Below are 9,803 nucleotides of genomic sequence, written 5' to 3'. Positions count from 1 at the left end.
TCCCTACACCACACACCTAGTTTCTGCTATTAAGATCTTTTATTAGTATGGTATATTTGTCACAATTATTGGCCGAAAACTGGTATATTTAACTAAAGTCATTCCTTTAGATTTCATTAGTTTTTATCTAATGTCCTTTTTCTGTTCCAGGATCCCATGGAGCATACCACATTACAGTACAATCATCTTCTTAGGCTCCTTTTGGCTGTGAGTTTCTCAGACTTTCCCTGTTTTAGATGACCTTGACAGTTTTGAAGAGTACTGTTCAGCTGTTTTGTAGAATATCCCTCAACTGAGATTTGTCTGATGTTTTTCTCATGATTAGACTGGGGTTATAATTTGGGGAGAGGAAGACCATAGAGGTGAAGTGCTATTCTCATCACATCATACTATCAACGTAATTTATGATTGCTGAAGTTAACTCTCTCAGTCTGTTGGGCCTGCTATAACAAAATACCTTAGACTAGGTGGCTTATAAACAACAGAAATTTATTTCTCACAGTTCTATAGGCTGGGAAGTCCAAGATCAAGGCCACTGCAGATTCAGTACTTGGTGAGAGCCCACTTTCTAGTTCACAGACTGCCTTCTCACTGTGTCCTCACACAGCAGAAGGGGAAAGGGATCTCTCTTAGGTCTATTCATGAGGGCTCCACCTTCATGGCATAAGCATCTCCCAAAGGTCCCACCTCCAAATACCACTACACTGGGGATTAGGTTTCAACATATGAATTTTAGGGAAATCCTTGTTCTTGGAATCTAAATCATGCATTTGCTTATGCAAATGTTACATGTATATGTTGTTCATTTGGCAAAGTAATAGCAAAAGAATAGGAAACAACCCAAGGATCCACACAGGACTGAGTGATCATATATCCAACAGAAGTACTACAACTATTAAAAATAAAGGAAGACCTTTAGATATGGAAAAACCTCCAAAATAAAATACATTTACATACATTTGCAAAAAGACACACTGGAAATTTAGATTATGGTCTATTTTCTACATTATTTTATGTTCTTATATTTGAAAGGTAATTTTTAAAACATAATAATTGAGATCATAAAGACAGAAAACAGTAAGACACTGATAAGAAACTAAAGTAATTAAACAAGAAGGGCATTAGACTGAGGTGGCAGTAAACAAACCAAAACCTAAGCTACACTCAATACACTTGAATCTGAAGAAATGATACTTAAGAACCACTAATCACAACCAACCAACTAGGCTTTCCTAAATAAGGTAACTGCTTAAGCTATAGCCAATCAAATAATCTCCTTGCTTTGCTTCCACGCCTTCTCTATGAAAACCTCCACCCTAGCTCCTGTTGGTGGAGCACGCCTAACCAACCACCTTTGGCTTGGCTCTGCCTGATTCAAATCAATGTATGCTCAAATAAAGTTGAAAATTTTAATGTGCCTCAGTTTACCTTTTAACAAAACAAACTAAAAAAGACAAAAACATTCATTAAAGGGAAAAGTAAATAAGTGGAACGGAAGACTTTTATACATCAACTTAAGAAAACTTCCCCCCAAACACGATTAAACTAGCAAATCCAAAATAGAATAAAAAGGGAGAAAAAATAAGATGGAATGATGAAAGTTTTAATCATTTTGCCTTTACTTTAAATTTAAATCCTAGAACAATGACTCTAAAACTCAAGAATTACTTGGAATGTTTTTAAAAAACTCAAACCCAGAGTATCCAATTCAGTTGCTCTGGGACAGAGCTTGAGATTTTACACACACACACATACACACACACACAACACACACACTCTCTCTCTCTCTCTCTCTCTCACAGGCTTCTAGATTTTCTTTTTTTTTTTTTTTAAATCAACAAGAGTGCTTCTGAAGCTCAGGTTAAGGCCACTGACCTATAAGAACAAAAGATAATAAACAAAAACATAATAATAAACAGTAAACATCTAAGCAGATTTTATGACAAAGGAAAAAACCAAACCAGTTTCTTCTCTTGATGGATAAGTTGTATTACCTGTTATTCTATTTTGACTTCAGAAAAGCTCAGTCACATACAAAAGTCATTAAGGAAAGCAAATATTGCCTAGACTGTTAAAATGTCAAAGAAATGGTATAGCACAAGCCTGAAGAAGGGAAACAGAGCAAATGGTTACACGAAAAATTTGGCTGGCCCTAAGGAAAAGCTTATCAATGTGTTCATCAGGAAGATTATGACAGTTTTATCCCTAATGATCATTAGATAAGAAACAACAATAAATATCATAAATTATTTAGTCCACTAGTCTATACTATTCCCTTCCTGCCAATATACCTAAAGGGTACAACATACACCCATTAGTAACACTCACTCACTAACACACTGATTCTCAAATTTGGTGGGAGAGGCATATTAGAAAATCCAGGTGGTATGTACGGTTTAAAAAGCCAGAGATGATTTTGATTCAATTGTCCTTGTGAACCACTTATTTAGACATTCATCAACCTGAAGGAATGGATCTGCAAAACAATTCTAGTACCATAACCAAGTTTTTCCCGCTATAATACAGAGTAATAAAAATAATTGCTAACTGTTGAGTGCTCACTAGGTGCAAGGTACTTTGCAAAGTGCTTTATACATATCATTTAATTTCTACAGCCCTATGAAGTAGGTTCTGTCATTCCCAATTTTATAGAAGAAACTGACCCTTAAGAGTTTAAGTAACTAGCTCAAGATCACAGTTATCAGTTATTACTTGGGGAAGCATTATTATTTCATTTCTCAAATAAATCTGATTTCTCAAATGAATCTAGTTTTTAATCACACCCTTACTATATCAGAGATATAATTTAAAACTCAATTTTACTGATAAAAACCTAAATGTCTTTAATTTTAAAAGTAGACCATAAAGCAGTTTTTATTTAATTACAGTAATTCCAATGAAAACATATCTCCTGGTCAACTGTATACACAACTATCAGGGTAACAGGAATGACATTAAATGCAGTTCTGAGTGCAATTCTGTATTTTATTTTAATGAATTTACGTCTAGTACTATACAGTTAAACAGCTGGATTTCTTTAAGGATGAAATTTTATCCAAATCTTACTCTTGATATTGACCAATGTTTTTAGACCTTTAGAAATAGATATTTTATTTACATATATTGTAATTTTAGATTCTAATTTGTCTAAAAGATAACAATCTTTGAAGATTACAGCCCTTTTCTCTCCATTTTCACTAACAAGTTAGTACAGCTCACGTGTAGTTAAAAAGGCCCAGTGATACCAAATTATTGCCCCTCCAAATTGGCTTACCAACTGCATCCAAATTACTCTCATACAAACACAGCCTACATGGCCTACATGTAGCACCAACACTCAAAACTTTTAATGGCTTTTTATTTTCTACTATATCAAAATTAATTCTTGACGCTTTCTAGGTCATAACTAATCTGACCCTAACTTACTAATTCAGTGTTGTTTCTCCTAATTCCATCACTTCACTCACTCAATTAAACAATACATAATATGGGGAAATACCAAATTTTAAAAAGCATGGTCCCTCTGTAGCACAAAGCCAGACAAAAGGGTAGATGATTTGTAAATAATTAATTACAATACAATGTATTAAGTACTATAGTAGACATAAATGCTATAGCAGAATCACCATAACTCTGCCAGAATGGATCAAAGAAGACTTCAGAGGAAGTGACCTTTGTCCTCAAAAATGAGAATTTCTCTCCAACTGTCACAGCACTGTAATATCAACACACCAGTTTCCTCATCTTTGTATTCTAGCACTGACCACAGTGATGGTATAGAGGAGGCATGCACTTCAGACATGGATGCACAGATGGATGGATGGATGGAAGGAAAAAAGAACAGAGGGACAAAAAGACAGACACAAACCATCAACAGATGAATGAATAAAGAAGATGTGGTATATATATACAATGGAATATTACTCAACCATAAAAAAAGAATGAAATATTGCCATTTGCGGCAACATGGATGGACCTAGACATTATCACACTGAGTGAAGTCAGTCAGAGAAAAGACCAATATTCTTTTGTAGCACTTATGTGTGGAATCTAAAAAATAATACAAATCAATTTATTTATAAAACAGAAGCAGATTCAGACATAAAAAACAAACTTATGGTTACCAAAGAGGAAAGGGGGGGTAGATAAATTAGGAGTATGGGATTAACAGATACACACTACTATATATAAAAGAGATAACAAGGATTTACTGTATAGCACAGGGAACTATATTCAATATCTTGTAATAACCTATAATGGAAAAGAATCTTAAGAAGTATATATACAATTGAATCACTTCACTGTACACCTGAAACTAACACAACATTGTAAATCAACTATACTTAAACAAAAAAGACATATACGAAGAATGAATGAATAATTGTTAGATTAAAATAGGGTAAAATTGGAAGTAGTAATTCAGATGTGGCATTCCAAAATCCTGACATGTGAAAGTGGCAACAGAAAAAGATAAATCTAAAAGATGTTTAGGAAATAAAATTAACAAGATTGGATGTGACTGACTGGACCAGAGGGAGAAGAGCATAACAGAAAAACATAAGACGCTGCCAAAGGTTTTGGCTTAAGTGACTAAGCTGATGGTGGCGCATTCACTGTGGCTGGGAATAGAGGTAGGGGGGTAATAAAAGAGTTCAGCTCTGGTAAGGGAGTGCCAAGAGGCAATAATATCTGGGAGACAGCTAGAAAAGAACTAAGAAAAAGAGGTCTGGATTAGAAATAAAGATATGGAGATCATCAGCATATAGGTGATAAGAACAAAGCACTAAATACAGATGAGAATACCCAGGGATCATGTAAAACATGAGAAGAGGGGCCAAGGACAGAACATTCCAGACAACCAATGTTGCCATTATTTCTACCCATTAAAGTATATTTTTATAACGTACAATGACTAACACAATGCTGAGGACATGACAAATGCTTTAAAAGTACTTACTGATTACATCTCTGAATTAACTGAAAAATCATATTTATTAAGTATAATAAAGCCATAGATAAAAAATCATTTCTTAAAAATAATTCAGTAAGATGGGCTCAAGGGACTAACGTCTGCTTAAGGAATCCAAAACTTACTTCAAAAATCAACAAAAACCTTCCTTCTCACCAGAAATAGCAATACAAATCAGTAATTAAAATATTAAAACCTGGAAGTATATTATACTTCAAAAGTTTATTTTATAAAATACTTAAACATATGTATTACTTAATTTAAAGGATAATGCCTCTAAATTTGGAGTAAGAGCTTCAGTGTTGTTACCTGATAATTTTTCACAAGTATTAAAACCAATTTTAACCAACTTCTGTTTATATCATTTAACATTAACACACACTAGTAACAAATATTAACCATCAATTGTAAAAATAGCAGGATTAAATATGATAAGACCAAAGTGAGTTAGTAACGAATATAGTGAAGGAAAAATTATTCTTGGGTCCTTGGAACATTGTTTACAAATATGCATACAAAATTTAGAGTATTCTTGAAAGTATTTACACTAACAAGAATGTGCTATTAGGGCTTCCCTGGTGGCACAGTAGTTGGGAATCCGCCTGCCAATGCAAGGGACATGAGTTTCAGCCCTGGTCCGGGAGCATTCCACATGCTGCGGAGCGATTAGGCCCGTGCACCACAACTGCTGGGCCTGTGCTCTAGAGCCCGCGAGCCACAACTACTGAGCCCGTGCTCCACAAAAGAGGCCACCGCAATGAGAGGCCAGTGCACTGTGGCGAGGGGTGGCCCCTGCTCGCTGAAACTAGAGAAAGCCCATGCTCAGCGAGGACCCAATGCAGGACCCAACGCAGTCAAAAATAAAATAAAATAAATATATTTTTTTAAATGTGCTGTTAAAAAGAGATTTTGTTAACCTTTTAAACTCTTACCACAAACGAAAGAAAGCAAACCTTCTTTCATTGTTTTTCACTTTAATGGACTACCCTTAGGTCAAGTCAATAACATGTTGTTTTTTAAATCTGAATAAGAGATAATAACACTACTAATATGCAATTTATATAAGGATCAGTTTTTAATATAAAAATGACAAAAATGTACAATTTGGTCTGGTATTTCCATTTTTCAGTGGTACATAGCCACATATAAAGTATGCAACTTCAAAGATCAAAACCACACTTTAGTTAATTAAAATATGCAATACCAAACCAAAAACCAATAAGTACTTATACCTGTATAAATATAGACATAGATTTTATCTACCTTAAGGCAAATTTTTCCCCAATACTGAAGCAATCTACACAGTATGTATCTGGCGTTATCTTCCCTTTTATGACACATGCTCAAATAATGTGAACTAATTTTAACACATTAAAAAAATCAAAATAAGGACAATTTTCGCTTACCCCTATATGTCACGGATTTATAAATCTACTCCTTAAATACCGTATTCAATATTACATGTTACTGCAGAACATAATGTTATTTATAGTAGGCACCCCACCTGTTAGATTTACGGATAGACGTCTACTGATTTTCCAAGCTGGTGAAAAGAGAGAGGAAAACAGGCTAGGAAAGGTAAGCGATACTCAAATACATTCAATACATTTTTCTGGTCCTTGGCAATTCCTCTTTTCAGGTCAAATATTTTGCAGATATCAAAGTAACTGACATCGGGAAGGGACAGTTAGGGAGTCTGGGATTGACATGTACACACTGCTATATTTAAAAAGGATAACCAAGAAGGACCTACTGTATAGCACAGGGAACTCTGCTCAATGTTATGTGGCAGCCAGGATGGGAGCGGAGTCTGGAGGAGAATGGATACATGTATATATATGGCTGAGTCCCTTTGCTGTGCACCTGAAACTATCACAACATTGTTAATTGGCTATACTCCAATACAAAATAAAAAGTTAAAAAAAAAAAAAAAGCCTGGGAGCAAAATAATGACAAAGAATTCACTAGTGACAGTAAGAATTTTTGGCTCATAGACATTTTTTTAAAAAGTCAGTCTAATAGGTCCTCTCATCACCAAAGTTGCCAACACTGTAGGTTGAACACAAGTTATACCAGGTTTTCTATTGTAGGCAGTTTTTTACCTGACAAATACTATATAAAGCACATATAAAAATGCCATAAACCTACTGTTTATCTTCATCATTTCAAATGCAAAATGACCCAATGAGTTTACAAACTGCATTTTAAATAATTTTTCTATTTAAAAGTTTAAGCAAAAATTACACATTCAAAATTCAAAGAACTCAAAACTATTTTTCCTTCACATGTATGAAAGGGGGCAACTTTTAAAATAGATAAAATACTCTAACATCTAATGTCTCTTTTCTACAATACAGCAATACATTCACTGTAATTACACATCATGGAAGTATAAAAGCTATATAAATGAATGCCATGACATGATGCTATTATTTTTATTAAGACTAGAGAACAGTAATAAAGATTCAAAATGTAATGCCCTATAAATATTCAGTATTATTAGACAATAACAAAGAAAACACCACCGCAAACATTTTGTGTTCATAGAAAATTTTTTTATATTAAGGATCATCATTTTCACTTTTGAATATCCATCTCAGAAGCCATTATAGTTCCACTGTTCACAATAAAATATGTGCAGTTTTTTAGTTAGTACTATTTCACCAATAAAGGAAAAGGAGAAAAATATTACTGAAAATAAGGGAAAAAACAAAAGCCTTGATAAATTATTTTATATGCCATCTCTTTCCACCATAATCGTAGGACTAAATAAGTAACTGAAAATTAAATATATCAACATTTATAGACTGTAAAATCTTATTCAACACAGCTATTTTGTACTACAGAAAAAATAAAATTTAATTTTTCTATTTTAGTAAAACCAATGACTTATTAGAACAAGATTGCTGGTGTACAAAGCTACCACACTGGATCACTACCATACACTGAATTAATTAATTAATTAGAATTAATTATTCTAATTTCATCTTTTCTTACTATGTATCTCTTTTTTCCTTCAGGTAACCAGAGTACATTTCACAGCTGCACTATTTCAAATACCTCACACTAAAAGTGACTTTAATGGGCCTGAATCCAAGGATGAGAATTACACATTTTATAAAAGCTTCTTTTAGTAACAGGCAAATTAGGATATTAACAAGACTTTGTTTTTTTTCTTTTAAACAAGACTTTAATTCTTCAGATACTCTTTTTACTGATTGTAAAAGTAATGTGAAAATTTGAAAAATAAAGAAATGTGTTTTTAATTCATCCATAAGTCTCACCACCCAGAAATCTTTGTTAACTTTTTGGTAGATTTCCTTCTAGTGAGAATAAAACTTCAGGTATCTAATTAGACACTAATTAATTAATATGAAGTGGAAAAAAATCAATGTATCCTCAATATGACCTTTCGATAAATAAATAAAACATCGATTATTTATGGTATGACCTGTTAATTTCACAAAGAATTGAGGGAGTCCCTCAATTCAGAGACTGGTCCCTAAACTGAAATCCCTTTCACAATTTTTATAGTGTCAACATTTTAATGGCAATAAGCAAGACATGACTGTTCTTACAATGACATCAACAGTAATGTCCCAAACATCAAACAGGCTTTACTTTTCTTTCCATTCATATTCCAATAAGTTTTTATTTTCGCTGTTAAAAAATCAATAATAAATTATATTTGCACAGCAATTTTAAAACAGCTTAAATTCAATGACTAAGTTATTTTCTTTGAAGCCCAGCACTCAAACTTTTAGTGTTCCTGACCTATGAGATAATTTACCAAAAAGATTATCACTTTTAATTCCAACAATCTCTCTCATAAAAAAAAAAAGAATATTCCTTAAATATAGCCACATTTTTTCTTTTGTTCCAACCCGTTGTTTATGGAAGTATGCAGGTGCTAGCACTACAAAGACTAAAATGACTTCATTAACAAAGCAACATCTCAACATTAAATAAACCAACTACATAATCTCATAAAAGAACTGAACAAAATCAATAATATTAATGCTAGCAATTTTTTTTTCTTAAAATGTTGCTGAACCTTATTTCTAGCTTCAAGGAAGGCTTTCCTTTACTCAAGGCATCAAAGATCTTAAATCCCATCCATTTTCTTCTGTCCAATAGTCAAAAAAATAAGTCTAAATACAGTAACTCAGATTTGTTACTCTATACGCAAGCGCCTTTTAAAAGAAATCCTTCAAAGCCTCGAGAAAGAATCAGCAAAGTTGGAGGAAAGAATTGTCTAAGTCAAGCATTTCCTGATAAGTGGCAGAAGGTCTAGCGGCTGCCAGGGATACACTTTGCTGACCCTAGGAATAGTCAAAACTCAAAACAAAATTTGCCACTTTTTATCTAAAAATTTGGTTAATAAGAGCTGATAATCCACGACCAACGACGTGTCTCTGATGGACACATTAATATAAAGAAGGAGCGCCAGGGATTTCAGCTAAGTGCTTTTGCCATTTTTGCAGAAGAAAAGCTAATTGTTAATGGCCATGTGACATTATAAGATCCCAGAAAGGAAAGGGTGGGAGGAAGAGAGAGGAGTTCAAGGCAGTTCAGGGTCAGAACAAGCTCAGACATCCTGTCATTAGCAAACGTTCCCCAAGCTGAAGGCAAAATACTGCTTACCCAAAAAGGAGTGGGTGAGAGGTACGGGGAGAACGAGGGGAAAACCACAGGAGAGTCAGTGTGGCAGGGACGGGGTGATGGGAGGGAGCGAATCTGGAGCTATCCAGCTCAATTGCGGAGCAAAACCATCCGGCACAAAAACGCTGAGAAAAGCCACTGTGACGGAGACGACAATACTTGGCAGCCCCCC

The 9,803-nt window shown here is 34.0% G+C and overlaps 1 protein-coding gene across 1 annotated transcript in view; it reads right to left on the bottom strand.

Moving 5' to 3' along the window:
- The window catches only part of CDK17 (cyclin dependent kinase 17), a 98,619-nt gene that overhangs the window by 87,515 nt on the left and 1,301 nt on the right, over positions 1–9,803 (bottom strand). The window lies entirely within an intron of this gene.

The sequence above is a fragment of the Lipotes vexillifer genome, unplaced genomic scaffold, assembly GCF_000442215.2.
Source record: "Lipotes vexillifer unplaced genomic scaffold, Lipotes_vexillifer_v1.1 scaffold1775, whole genome shotgun sequence".
Lineage (NCBI taxonomy): Eukaryota > Metazoa > Chordata > Mammalia > Artiodactyla > Lipotidae > Lipotes > Lipotes vexillifer.
This window is presented reverse-complemented; position numbering and strand designations above follow the sequence as displayed.